The sequence below is a fragment of the Cryptomeria japonica genome, chromosome 6 (genome assembly GCF_030272615.1).
Source record: "Cryptomeria japonica chromosome 6, Sugi_1.0, whole genome shotgun sequence".
Taxonomy (NCBI): Eukaryota; Viridiplantae; Streptophyta; class Pinopsida; order Cupressales; family Cupressaceae; genus Cryptomeria; species Cryptomeria japonica.
The window spans coordinates 665,184,720-665,200,543 of record NC_081410.1 but is presented as its reverse complement, the minus strand read 5'-3'; positions in this window follow the sequence as shown (position 1 = coordinate 665,200,543).

Sequence of the window (15,824 nt, the reverse complement as noted above, 5' to 3'; positions counted from 1 at the left end):
ACCTTAGGTACTGTAGGGTCACCCTAGATTAGCCGGGGATCAGGAATGTCATCTAGTAGCCCTTCTGAGATATGGGCATCTAGACCATAGACTGCACGTAGCTTCCATGGATGCAACGCAACCGGTTCCTGCTTGGGTGCCAAGACCACATCACCATGCTATACTACCAGCAATAGTGCATGCGGAAATTTGGGTAGGTGCAAACCATCCCACCCATAACGCCTACATATGTATGTTCGACCAGGAGCATAGTATGACCCCAATACCTACCTTGCCCCACCTTTGGAGATGTTTAGGACAACTCTGAGAGTAGTTACAATGATGACATCACTCTACAACTAGACATTGACGATGTTGGAGTCACCCTTAACTTTGCAGGCTGGAGGGGTAGGGTAGGGCCTACTTTGATATTCCTACCAAATGTAGTAGGAGGAGATGTCGAAGCTTTAGGAGGGGATAGCGACAACCATCCCTCCTCAAGAGATGAGGGTGAGAGGTAAGCATAGAGATAGTGGATGGGGAGCTCGAGCCCAAAGAGATGAGTGCCTACATCTAGGAGGCTCTCTCCATCACCTATTGCAACACCATCTACACCAAAAGCATAGCAACTAGCACAAGCACCCACTACAGGGGATTTAACTAGTAGGGTGCCTCCACAAGATCCAATCTGGCAGAGGGGAAATCCTACTACATGTTTTCACATATGTATATACATGTAGAAGTTTTGATACTATGGTTATTTATTTAGAAATATTTTGTGTTTTTTAAGGGCGTTGTTGAATAGCTAAGCTTCATCCATCAAGCACTTGCAGAGATTGTCCCTATTGTGCAGATCTGAGGCCCAATGTTGGACACCTACCAGCCCCTCCAAACAATAGGGAGGCATGCTCACCTATTTGATCCTATAGAATGGCTACAGACATCATATGAGGAGGGACAAGAGGAGTTGGTATAGGGAGCAACACATCTAGCCACAATGATGGGGCAGAGGGATCAGACTCTGTTGGAGGTACGATCTATCATCAACACAAGATAACAAGTGATAATGCAAGTTAAAAGTATCGAGAGGGCACGTGAAGCTTTGTAGAGCCAAGTCGATTACTTTCGTTGATAGGTGGATGTCATCTAGTAGGGCGCAGTTGGTTACCTTGACCACCCCTGACTGCATCAGCTGATGTTGGACTTAGAGGCAACACACTAGAGAGAGGCTATGGTATGAGAGGTGTTGGACATTGTAGGTCATTGTTGCTGCTAGGATTTTTTGTTTTCATTGATGTCAACATATTCCTATGTATTGCTCTGGTAATTGCAGATTGGGAAGATCTTATGATCCGATTTGTTATTTTGTTTTGATGATCAGTGTTTTGTAGAGCTTGGTATATCCTCAGGTATATTTTGGTGTAATCAAATTCTGTGCTAATTTTTTGGGATATTTCTTGGGATGTTCTTGTCTATCTTCATTTCAGATGGATCGTGCAATTTATCTTTCTTCGTGACAGTTGTCGATTGATTGTGTTCTTGATCTTTCAGATGTTGATCAATAAAGATCTGATAAGTGGTGTTGGTGTAGTTGTTCTTGATGATTCATCATGTTTGTTGGTGTTTCCTAGTCATTTCCTATTTGTTTTGATGATCTGCATTGATCGTTGTGCAAGATTTTGATGGTTTCTGTGTAGGAGAAAAAGTGACACTAAGCAAACAGGCCCTAATCTCACTTTCAACCACACACTTGTGGAATACGAAAGAGCCTAGAGGTATCACACAATTGGTTACTTCTTTTTGTGGAAGAGAGAGCCATGGGCTACCTATTAGGATTTCTATTCCTTTGTTGTAAATGATAGATAGAATGATGCAAGTTCAATCCCTAACCCCAAAGTGCAAGTAAGATTGTAGAATTGAACTTAAACAATGGAAAGCTGTAAACACAAGGATAAGACAAGAATGCAAATGCATACTCGGAGTTAAAATCTGACTAAAAATGTTCGGGATGGGGGCGCGGGCGCCACTGTCCTGATTCTACCCCTGAAACTGCTCCGGAAACTGCTGTTTTGCAAAGCTGTCAAAAATGCTGAAAGCTGCTGTCAGGAGGACCAGGGTGCCCAGTGCCCCTGTCCCAGGGACCAGGGCACCTAGTACCCCTATCCTGGCAAGACCAGGGCGCCCCACGCCCCTGTCCTAGTCTTTTTCTTTGAGATTTGGTGTGAAGTTCGGTCTCCGTCTACTTCTTCTGGATCTGTAACTTGCAGTGTCGTCTGAGTCCCGAAACCTGCACTTATATCTGAAAAGGTGTTTGGGCGGCTATTTAGGGTTTTGCCTTATTCAAACCCCCGCTTCGGTGATTTCCACCTCCACGAATAGCCAATTTGTATTGTAAAATGTATTGTGTGTGCAGACCTAGTATGTGTGCAAGGTCCTAAAATGCAAGAAAGCAAACTAGAGCAACCTAGAAAGTAAACCCTAATTGCTTGTAAATGATAATGTAAATGCTCTAAATCAAGATGCAAAGTTATCTAAAGCATGAATAAAGGATATATTGAAGCTTATGCAAAGACATGAAAACAACATGAAATCATACCCAACCCTCAAGGGAGGAGTACAAGCCAATCTTCAGTCGGTAATCTCCTATTGTTCTTCAATGTCTTCCAAGCCCTAAATGGATGAATGAATTTGATAAGTGCTTGATAGAGGAATGTTGAATGTTGTTGAAGTCTTCAAAGATCTTCTCTTTCACTGCATATGAGGTCCTCCAAAGCCAAAATTCGGACCCTTTCAAATGAAGAAAGAGAGCTCTTATATATGAAACCCTAGGTCTTAATTTCAACTTTTGGCCAACCTAGAGATTGAATATCCCGCCAATTTCTTGGGGTTAAGCTTTATTTTATGATTGGATCGCGCTCCTAAAATTTCGGGAAAAATGTCCGGGACCATGTGCACTCTGGGCGCCATGGTCCCAACAACTTTTCACCAAATTTTCAGGGCCGTCAGATATGATGATTTTAGAGAGAATCCCAAAGTTACAGGTGATTTCGAGATGTTTTGACCCCCGAAATCAAGCCCCCAAGTTCAAAATAGGACCTAATTAGGGTTTTTGATTAAATGATGTATAGGAGGAATAAAATGAAAAGGGCACACTTTAATGAGAGGGCCCAACTTTATGATGTGGGAGATGATAAAATAGAACCTTAGACCTAATTAATTTGATTAATTAAGTGCTAAAGGGGAAATGCAATGCAAAATGCAAAATGCGCCAAGGCGGGTGCTAAACTAGGTGTGAAATTGTACCACCCTAGCAAGTGCGTACAATTTATGATGCTACATTTAGCCCCCACTTTAGCGGTCATATGAACACTACGTGCATATGCAAGCTAAAGTACATAAAAGTAAACATTATTTGAAAAAAGGATATATCCATAAGTCTGTCGGACGAAGCCCCCAGCGGTATCTTCAGTACATAGTTAGGAACCGCACCCTACAAAACACACGTTAGATCACAAAATTACCTAATTCTTACTAAGGAAGGTGATGAAAATTCGAGGGTAGCTATATGCCCCCCCTGTTTCGGCTTGCTAATTTTAGTGAGTTGAAACAGGGTATCATGTTTACCACTTCGAATTATTAAAGAATATTGATGACAAATGCTCACAAGAAGATTTGATATGAGATCAAAAACTAATGGAGAATCATTTGGTAAGAAAGAGGACTAAATCTCAATTCCAACACAACAAAGAGTGTGAGGATTTGAGAGTTCTCTAACACAAGATGAAGGATGTAAATGGAAACAAAATGCAAAGAGAAGAAAAGAAAGGAAAAAAGCATGAATACACACATTGGTGATCCATGAGAAGAATAGTGAGAGAGAAAACATAGACTTCTCGCCCCTAGATCTTGTCTAGGTGATCCATGGGAAAAAGGACATGGAAAACTAGCCCCTAGAGTCTGTCTAGGTGATCCATGTAAGGGAGGAGAGTGAGAAAGTCTAGCCTTATGCCGCTAGTTCCACTCGACCTCGTGCATGTGTGTGTAAGGGGGGTTAGAAGCACCTCATAGGAGTCTATGCCCGAGTATGCTACAACCTGTATATGTATAGTACAAAAGGGTGACATCTCGCTCTAAGAGTCTGTGCTTTGGTTCCGAGAATAATCAGCTTGCATAAAAGAAAAAAAAACATGGAGACATCTTGCTCTAAGAGTCTATGCTCTGGTTTCGAGAATGACCCATTGCTCAAAAAGTGTAATGTTTATGTCATAAGCAAAGTAGAACAAGGATACCTACCTTCATCACAAAAGAAGATACCCCAAAAATGCAACAATGTCATAGATCCAAGTAAGAGAGTTTTACACTCTTTAAGCAAGGATAAGATAGTTGAAAAGGGATATCTTGTACTATGTGTAAAGGAGAAGAGATCTTTATACAAAAGACACCTATCCTCGAGAGGAATTGTCTTAGACAAATATAACATCTTCTAGAATAAGAGAAAGAAGAGAATAAGAATGCAATACTTCCTTCTTTTGCGAGGTGAAAGTGATTCTTAATGAAGGATGACACTCCTTTTAACCCAATTGGGAGAGTGAATTCATTATGGATGTATTTTACCAAGTGCAAAAGAGGTTGTAGTCAAGGGCTTACACCTCTTGTAAGAGAGAATCCTTGAACAAACAACACCAAATGCATACAAGGAATAACATCAAGTAATAAAGTTCACACCATCCACAAAATAGGAAAAAGTGGATCCTTAGATAAAAATAAGGAAAGATCATTGCCTCAATGAGAAGGACTTACAAAATCTTCTAGGGAGAGATTTGGACATAAGCAAAATAAGAGATGTATGAAATCACTCTTGTCCCCATAGGAACAAGAAAATTAGGCTATTATGTTGCTTCAAAAAATATGATTGCACTTGAAATGGTACCATCATGAATGACAATGAGCCCCCAGTAAATGAGCTACCAATGTCACATAATGATGAGCAACATAATAGCCATTAATGTTATTTAAAGACATGATAGACTAAATGAGGTATTTGAATATGACATGCTAAATGCTCAACTATAAGTGACATCAAAAACATGTGTAAAGTGATAAAAATTGAAGAAGAAAAGTCACATGAAATCTTAGAAGAAGGATGAGTGTAATGTATTAGAGCCTTATCCCTAGAGGAAAGGACTTTATGATGAATAGGAGATAAAGATTCATAAGTGGATTTAGAAATTTGAGGGGATTCACAAAGAGATTTGTTCATTGCCAAGATTTCCTTATAAGGGGAATGAGAGTTGATAGAAGTAGAAGATGATTTAGTTGAAGTGAGATCATCATCACTACTAAATATAGCATTCACATTGAGAGATGGTCTTTTAGATGCTTTGGTACGTTTGCAGGGATTATAGCCGAGTCCAAAGGCATAATTGTGAAAATTAGTCTCTAGAGGAACTTTTATCCCTTGTTCATGAACGCCACAACCATTTCCATGATACCCATGCTTAGCAAAAATGCGAAAACCACGACCATAACGATCAGCCATTTCAGGAAGAGAAGGTGGTTTTTCATAAGACAAAGAATCAAACTCTTCATAATTAGAGGTGTGAGGAGAAGAAGTTTGAGAAGCGGCCACAAAATTATTGCTCATAGGTTCAGGTAAGATTGATTGATTTTTAGTTTCTTCCTTCTTTTTAACTTTAAACTCTCTAGGAGGAACCCTATACTCACCTACAAAGGTGGGATTAAAATCAAGAGATCCCCAATCGTCTTCTGCGAGAACCTTCTCAGGATCAAAAGCCTTTTTATGTGTATATTCAAGTCGAGAAGGATCTTCTTCAGGAGCTTCAGACTCATCCAAAGAATTTTGATTATCAGAGGGTAAGGATTCATCCATAGGTATCTTGTTCAAAGAGTCATTACTAGAAGAGGAAGGCTTAGATGTTTGCAAACAAGCTTGAAAATTAGTATCACCTATCAAGGTATATGTCTTATTGTTATAAATGAATTTAACTTGTCTATGCAATGTAGAGGGGACAGCTTGTATACCGTGAATCCAAGGTCTCCCTAATAACAAGTTGTATGTTAGATTTCCTGACATAACACGGATAGGAGTAGGCAAAGTCAGAGGTCCCACTGTGATGGGTAAGGTGATAATACCTAATGAAGACTTAGCCACATTATCAAAGCCTCGAATGGGACGAGAGTCAGGCTCAATAAGAGATGTATCCACATTCATCTTATGCAATAGATTAATGCTACACACATTAAGGCTAGAGCCATTATCTACCAGTGTTCGTCTTATAGCAGTGTCATTTATGATAACCACAATCATCAAGGGATCATATTGATGTTGAATTTCACTAGTAGGCAACTCATCTTGAGTAAACACAATTTGAGCTTTAGGATTCATCACAGAATTAACCAAAGACACTATATTACTAGATGTATTAGGTGGAGGAACATTCAAATCTTTCAAGGCATCTTGTAACATTCCATGATGAGCGGAAGAAGTTTGGATCAAATCCCAAAGGGATATCTTAGCAGGGGTAGCTTTAAGTTGTTCTATGAGATCATATTCCTTACCAAGAACTTGTGAAATACGTGGAGCTTGGGGAAGAATAGGTTGGGAAGGAGGAAGTGAAGTTGGGATAACTGGAGGAAGATTAGGTTGCCTATTGTTTCTAGTATTATAAGTATGGGCAACCGCATGATAACTCTCTCTAGTCAATTGCTTAGCATACTCATAAGGGCTCTTAGAGGAATAACCTCCTTGCACAGTAATAACAGGTTTCTTAGGAGTGCAAAAAGAATCATTAGCATAACCACCTTGAACCACTAAGATAGGCTTATTTAAAGGTTGAGAATTTTGAGAAGGACAAGCACCTTGGATAGTGAAGAGAGTTTGTTAGGTGTCTCATTCACATGTATCAAATTGATTGCGGATGGTTTAGAGGAATGAAAAAAAATGTTGGAAGAATTGTTGATGGTCTTCTCTTGCACCAAAATCTCATCACGGATTAAATCAATTTTAGGAGAGAGACAAGGGGTAGGCATTGATGTTCTAGTAGGAAGAGGAAAGGTCATATCATCCTCTATCATCAAATGATCTACATGGGGAATAAACTCTCTAGGAGAAGGATCAACATTACTCTCTAAAGTCTCACTTTTGAGAGGGAGATCTTTGAAAGAGATGTTAATCATCTTTCTTTGAACTAGGGTATCCTTATGAGTAGAACCAAGTTGAGGAGAGGGAGATGCTTTATTTTTAGAGGGAGAATAATTGAGATTCAAGGAAGGTGAGGAATTATCAAGGGAGAGAGAATAATCTACACCTTCTTCTAATGGTTCATCCCAAATAGTGAAGTGGTTGAAAGGAATGTTTGAAGTATTGTCAATTTCGGGAGAGGAGATAACTTTGTTTATTAATTCCTCATCCTTAGGAGGAAGAGCATCAATAGATGTGTTAAACTCATCCTCTTTCCTCAAAATATGTTCAATATGATCTTTAGGGGAGAGAGAATTAAGGAAATTGCTTATTATTTCATCTTCTTTCTCTAAGGGATGCTTATGGGTAAGACAAACTTTAGGAGAAGGGTAAGCATTTATCATTAATTCATCATCTCTAGTGGGAATTTTGTTGGAAAAGGAAATGCCATCACTAGGAAATGTAGGGATAATGTCATCTTCTTGCACAAAAGGATCCTCATGAAGGGAGTGTTTTTTAGGAGGAACATGAACATATTTCTCCAAAGATTCATGCTTAGGAAGGAGATCTTTGAAAGAAGTGTTCATAACCTCTTGTTGCACTAACATGCCCCCATTGGAAGGACCAACTTTAGGAGAAAATAAGTCAATGTCCATCAATACCTTTTCACTTAGAGAGGCATCATGGAAGGAAGGTGAAGTAACATTAAGAAAGGTGTTTATGATATCATTCTCTTCCTCTAGGATAGCTAAATAGGAAGGGCACATTTTAGGAGAATTGTCAAGATCACTCTTAAAGTCTTCATCCTTAGAGCATGGGAGAGTCTCAAAGGGATTGGTAGCAAATCTTTTAGGCACTAAAGTGTTGTTATAGATGGGGGGAGGTTCTTTAGGAGAAGGAAAAATTGAAACAAGGGAAGCTAACCCATTATCACATCTATGAAATGAATGCATCATGACAACAATTTTCCTTTTTCAAATGATAACACATGCAAAATAGAAGGAAATGTTCAATTTTAACCAATGCAAGCACTTAGAATGTAGATTTAGAAAATGAAATTTATGATTCAAATGAGTTCCTAAATCAGATTTGAAATTAGTGATCCCAATTAAGCTATCCACAAGTTCAACTTTGAATTGAAAAATTAGGGTTTTAGCAAAAATTTCCTCTAAATTTTTTGAATCTTGCAAGAAATTAAAGCTTGTGAATACAAATTTGAATTTGAAATAGCATAAACACTCAAATTTGAAAACCTAAATCAGAATTAGAGAAGATTGGAATTCACGTCGGGTTCACCAAAATGTGTAGGAGAAAAAGTGACACTAAGCAAACAGGCCCTAATCTCACTTTCAACCACACACTTGTGGAATACGAAAGAGCCTAGAGGTATCACACAATTGGCTACTTCTTTTTGTGGAAGAGAGAGCCACGGGCTACCTATTAGGATTTCTATTCCTTTGTTGTAAATGATAGATAGAATGATGCAAGTTCAATCCCTAACCCCAAAGTGCAAGTAAGATTGCAGAATTGAACTTAAACAATGGAAAGCTGTAAACACAAGGATAAGAAAAGAATGCAAATGTGTACTCAGAGTTAAAATCTGACTAAAAATGTTCAGGACGGGGGCGCGGGCGCCACTGTCCTGATTCTGCCCCTGAAACTGCTGTTTTGCAAAGCTGTCAAAAATGCTGAAAGCTGCTGTCAGGAGGACCAGGGCGCCCAGCGCCCCTATCCCAGGGACCAGGGTGCCCAGTGCCCCTATCCTGGCAGGACTAGGGTGCCCCATGCCCCTGTCCTGGTCTTTTTCTCTGAGATTTGGTGTGAAGTTCGGTCTCCGTCTACTTCTTCCGGATCTGTAACTTGCGACGTCGTCTGAGTCCCGAAACCTGCACTTATATCTAAAAAGGTGTTTGGGCGGCTATATAGGGTTTTGCCTTAGTCAAACCCCCACTTCGGTGATTTCCACCTCCACGCATAACCAATTTGTATTGTAAAATGTATTGTGTGTGCAGACCTAGTGTGTGTGCAAGGTCCTAAAATGCAAGAAAGCAAACTAGAGCAACCTAGAAAGTAAACCCTAATTGCTTGTAAATGATAATGTAAATGCTCTAAATCAAGATGCAAAGTGATCTAAAGCATGAATAAAGGATATATTGAAGCTTATGCAAAGACATGAAAACAACATGAAATCATACCCAACCCTCAAGGGAGGAGTACAAGACAATCTTCAGTCGGTAATCTCCTATTGTTCTTCAATGTCTTCCAAGCCCTAAATGGATGAATGAATTTGATAAGTGCTTGATAGAGGAATGTTGAATGTTGTTGAAGTCTTCAAAGATCTTCTCTTTCACTGCATATGAGGTCCTCCAAAGCCAAAATTCGGATCCTTTCAAATGAAGAAAGAGAGCTCTTATATATGAAACCCTAGGTCTTAATTTCAACTTTTGGCTGACCTAGAGATTGAATATCCCGCCAATTTCTTGGGGTTAAGCTTTATTTTATGATTGGATCGCGCTCCTAAAATTTTGGGAAAAATGTCCGGGACCATGTGCACTCCGGGCGCCATGGTCCCGACAACTTTTCACCAAATTTTCAGGGCCGTCGGATATGATGATTTTAGAGAGAATCCCGAAGTTATAGGTGATTTCGAGATGTTTTGACCCCCGAAATCAAGCCCCCAAGTTCAAAATAGGACCTAATTAGGGTTTTTGATTAAATGATGTATAGGAGGAATAAAATGAAAAGGGCACACTTTAATGAGAGGGCCCAACTTTATGATGTGGGAGATGATAAAATAGAACCTTAGACCTAATTAATTTGATTAATTAAGTGCTAAAGGGGAAATGCAATGCAAAATGCAAAATGCGCCAAGGCGGGTGCTAAACTAGGTGTGAAATTGTACCACCCTAGCAAGTGCGTACAATTTACGACGCTACAGTTTCTATGAACTGGTGATGATTTTTCATGTTATATGGTTTTCCTGGTGGTGTAATGTGTTGTGGTTGATCTTGGCATGATTTTTCAGTGGTGTTGTGCATTTGGGAATTTGTTTTAGGACTGTGTTATGCTATGTAAACAATTATATTGGTCTGGTGCTCAATCTTTGTATCATGTGATGAAATTTGTAATTGAGGGTTGAGGGTTTAGCCGAGCTTGTTATCAAGGTTGATTATTTTTATATATAGGTGATATATTCATGTAATTTAGGTGTCGATGTTAATTCTACATTATCAAAGAGAGGTTTATGTGTGAACAAGTGACTTATCCTTTGGTGTTGATATTGAGGCGAGTCTGGTGTTGCAGAGCAGACAACTGTGCTTAACTGGAACTGTAATCTGGCATTTGGAGATGATATTCTTTTAGTTCATTTCTTCATGATTGTGGTCTGAATCTTATTGTAGGTTAGTGAAACTTCCCTAAGGGTTGTAGCCTTTTGGGCCATTATCATTTGAGTAGTGAGCTCTAGGCAATGTGCCTGAATGCATGTGCATTCCCCATTGTAATATTTTCACATACTACTGTAGAGTATCATCTTATTGTGGGTAGGTTCCCACCATGGTTTTTCCCTTAACTGGGTTTTCGACATCAAAATCCTAGTGTTGTGTGTTGTGCTTTCAAATTGCTTATATGTCTTATTATTGCAATTTATTAGATTTGTGTTTTGTGTTTAAGTTTGGTATTCCAATGAAGACTAGTTCACCCCCCACCCCTCTCAGTCTTCCTTCATGGTTGTTGGTATTCCAATCTCTTGAGGATATTAGGGGTGGAAGCTCAAGGTGTTATCTTTAAGAAGGACAATCCGAGATTTGATGGAAGTAACTATGCTATATGGGAGGACCGGATTGAAGTGCACTTGAAATGTCTTGGTGAAGATTATTGGAAGATTACAAAGAATGCCTACACTGTTCCTTCGAATGGACCATCTACTCCTGATGAGATCAAGGAAGTTGAACATAATATTAGAGTAAAGGAAGCATTGCTTAGTGCCCTGACTGATTCGGAGATGATAGATGTAATGGGACTACAAACCACACATGAGCTCGGTGAAGCTTGAGATTCTCTATGAAGGTGATAAAAATGTGAAGGTTGCTAAGTTGCAGAGTTTGAAAGGAAAGTATGAGACATTAAAGATGGGAGATGATGAGAACATACAATATTTTATGGCTAAGGTGAATGACCTTGTCTTAGGTATCAGATGTGCCTATGGAACCATTGAGGAAGATGAAATTATTGCTAAGGTTATGAAATATTTGCCTCATGCCTATAAACATAAGGTTTCTACTAATAATGAGATCCGAAGTGTGACTACATTGACAAGAGATATGTTGGTTGGAAAGTTTGTTGAATTTGAGCTGAGTGGGTTTGGAGAATCACATGGAAAGTCAGAAACAACATTTAAATAATTTGCATCTATATCTGGTAAGCAGAGGTATGATCCTAATGAATGCAGAATATATAGACATGAAAGAGAGAGAAAAGAGATGGAAGAGAAAGAAAGGGAGTTGGATGAACTTGAAGCACTGATTGCCTAGATATTGCCTAAAGGTGTTGGTAAGTATGATGGAAAGTTGCCTTTGAAATGTTTCTCTTATAATAAGATAGGACATTTTTCTTCTATATGCCCAAAGAGAATTGCTAAGTATGATAGGAATGATAAGTTTGATAAGAATGATAGGAATGATAGATATGAAAAGCATGAGAAGTATGATAATCCTTACAAGCCTAACCAAAAGTATAGAAAATCAGAAGAACTATTACTATGTCATTGATGAAGGCATTACAGATGAAGAATCAAAAGGAGATGAAGTTGTATTTATTGCCATTAAGGAAGATGGACCTATACCTGTTGATTCCAATAGTTGCACTATTGAGGAGAAATCTATGGCTACTAAAGTTGAAGAGAAATATGAATGGGTAATTGACAGTGGTTGTTCACATCATATGGCCGATGATAAAAGAAAATTTGTAAGTATGGAAAGATATGATGGTGGAATAATTATATTTGGATATGACAAAGCCTGTGTGATCTATGGGAGATGTTCTATTTCTTTTGATGCTAAGAATAATAGTGATGATGTCTTGTATGTTGAAGGTTTGAATCATAATCTTTTAAGTGTTGGACAGATGGTTGATAAAGGTTATGATCTACAATTCAAGGATGGAAAATGCAAAATCTTAAATGCTTCCAATATAGAGATTGCATCTGGAACTAAGACTGAAGGTAACATTTTTCATTTGAATTCTAGTGAGAAAAGTTGTTTGATTGCTCAAATTGACCAGATTTGGCTGTGGCATAGTAGAATATGTCATCAATGATTAAGATTAGTTCTACAAATGCTATTAGAGATATGCCTAAGATTGTCAATCCTTCTAATCCAGTATGTAAGGAATGTCAGTTGGGTAAGAAAATAAGGATTTCTTTCAAGAGAAAACAGTATACATCAGAAGGATTACTAGATCATGTGCATACTAACCTATTTGGACCTACAAAGGTTAGAAGTGTTCAGGGTGATATTTATTTTATGCTACTAATTGATGATTATTCTAGGATGATGTGGGTTATCTTTTTGAAGGAGAAATCAGAACCATTGAACAAATTGAAGATATTCAAAGAAAAGGTTGAGACTGAGTCTGGATTGAAGGTGAAGTGTCTCAGATCTGATAGAGGTGGAGAATTCTATTTAGGTGAGTTCAATTCATTATGTGAGAAGCATGCGATTAGAAGACAATTATCTGCTCCTAGAACCCCTTAGTGGAATGGAGTTGTTGAGAGGAAGAACATAACTATTTTGGATGTTGCAAGGACTATGGTGATTGAAGGAAATGTTCTAAAGATCTACTAGAAAGAAGCCATTAGCAATTTACACATTCAACAAAGTTCACATCAAAGGTGATACTGGTAAGACCCCTTATGAGCTATGGTTTGGTAATGTTCCTACTGTGAGATATTTCAAAGTATTTGGTACAAAATTTAATATCAAGAGAGATGAGGATATAGGAAAGTTTGATGCTAGAAGTGATGAAGGAATTTTCTTGGGATATTCTACAAAGAGAACAACCTACAGGTGCTACAATAAGAGACTTAGAAAGATAGTGGAAATTGCAAATGTGAAGGTGGTTGAGAACCCTGGAAAAGAGATCTGAGCATGTGGTTATGATGATGATCAACATATTGTTTTAATGCCTATTCAGACTAAAGAACCTAAACAGAATGATCTAGTAGAGATAGTTAACCCATATATTGTTTTTGTTGGTGAAGGAGTGCAGGAACTTGATAATCAGAACAATCAGAAGACTCAAAGGTATGTAAGACTAAATCATTCTGAAAAATTAGATCATTGGTGACAAGAATAAAGGTGTAATGACTAGAAGAAGGTTAGCTACTGAAGAAGTATGTTTGATTTCTAAAGTTGAACCTAAAGATGTTGTCAAAGCTTGCAAAGATGAAAATTGGATGAGAGCTATGGAAGAAGAACTATATCAGAATGAGAAGAACAATACTTGGGAACTTGTGCCTAGACCTAAGGATAAAAATGTTATTCTCAGAAAGAAGGAATTGATTATGAGGAGACTTCTCAGAAAGAAGGAATTGATTGTTGAAGTCTTTGTTCATGATATTATCTTTGGAGATGATGATGACTTGAGCAAGAAGTTGGTCGGTGATATGCAAAAATAATTTGAGATGTCTATGATTGGTGAAATGAAATATTTCTTAGGTTTGCAAATTTCACAAACTGGAAAAAGTATATTCATATCTCAAAATAAGTATGTGAAGGAATTGTTGAAGAAGTTTGGGTTAGATGACTCCAAACCGGTTGGAACTCCTATGGTGACTAGTTGTAAATTGTCTAAGAATGATGAATCTCTAAAAGCTAATCAAAGTTTGTACATATCTATGGTTGGTGGGCTGCTATATCTTACACAGACTAGGCTAGACATTTTGCATGATGTGTGTATGGCTTCTAGATATCAAGCTGATCTAAAAGAGAGTCATGTCACTACCATGAAGAGGATATTCAGATATCTGAAGGGAACTATGGATTATGGACTATGGTATCCGAAGAATGATGATTTTATGTTGTGTGCTTACACTGATGCTTATTGGGCTGGTGATGTAGATGATCGCAAGAGCAATACCAGTGGAGCATTCTTTTTGGGTAAGAAACTGGTTTCATGGGCTAGCAAGAAACAAGATTCAATATCCTTATCTACTACTGAAGTTGAGTACATTGTTGCTACTAGTAATTGCACTCAAATTGTTTGGATGAAGCAAATGTTGAAAGATATCAAAATTATTCATGACGAGCCTACTGTTATTGTAGCATCATAAAATTGTGACCCTTACAATTTTGACCATATTTTAGGCCCTCACCTTTGTGACTGCATTCCCCTACTTAATTGGGACCCCTCTCTAAATCATCATTCAAATCTTCTCCTATTCCAGGCCCTGCATCACCTTGAGACCCTATCCAAGCCCCAAAATAGGGTAGGACCCCATTGGACAGGGGTGTGGCACCCCTACCCTCCCTTCTAGGGTGGTCCTAAGATGGGTCCATCTAACCCTTGGACCTAATTTGCTTCTTGGGGACTTAAATCCTCCAATGTCATCCCTCAATGAGATGAAAATGAATCCTCTGAGCTAGGTATAAAAGGGGATCTAGTCCTCTCATTTGCATAAGTGAATTTGATCATAAATAAGCATAGGTGATAATATACATCATCAAGTGTTCAAGTGTTCAAATCTTAAAACATCTCCTTCATGTGTCTTCTTCATTCATCCATTGGAGAAACATTACAACATTCATTTGCAAGCATGTGTGTGAGTTAGGGTTTTGTCATGTTACATGTCATTTAATGCAACACTTGTGATTACATTCAAGAAGCAAAGCAATCATCATCAACAAATTGTAGATCTAAAAGGTATACATTTCCATTATTTACATTTAAGCATTTGCAGTTACTTTCTTTCAAAGTTGATTCCTCAACTAGGGTTTGACTAAAGAAAACCCCTATCCACAACCCTTCTTCCCTTCTTTTATGTGTGTAGGTTGTAGGTGTGCAACTATAATTGCAGGTGTGGGCTTCATTTGCAGAGACAGAAAAACCCTTTTCGTTTTGCAGATTTTTCAGAGGACCGTGTGCACTTTCAACATGGTCCTGATGAATTTTCTCCAGATCTATAGAGCATATATGTATCAGTCTAAGTATCTCAGATCCAAAGTTACAATGTGATCCCGAACCGGTAGCTCCTCATTTCACTCATTTTATCTCTCTTTTCTACATAGTCAACAAGTCAACTCTTCGACTTACAAAAGAGGGAAAATTGCATTCCAACACTTTCAATCCACTTAAAATTCACATCCTTGTTTCCCTTGTATTTGGATCTAGTGGACTCAACCCCTCTTTTGAATATAAAGTATCTCCCAAGTGAAAATCATCATAGTGATTTCCTTTCTCTCTCCTAGGTGGGGAATCACTAGTGTTCAATTTTCCACTTTATAATTATATATTGTGATAATTCCAGTGCTATCAACATGTCAAATAATTTCATGCAACATTTAAAGACTAAGCATGTGTCAATCAAATATCAGTACTTCAAAGACCAAGTCAGTGAAGAGAAGGAGAAGTTGGAATGTGTATCTAC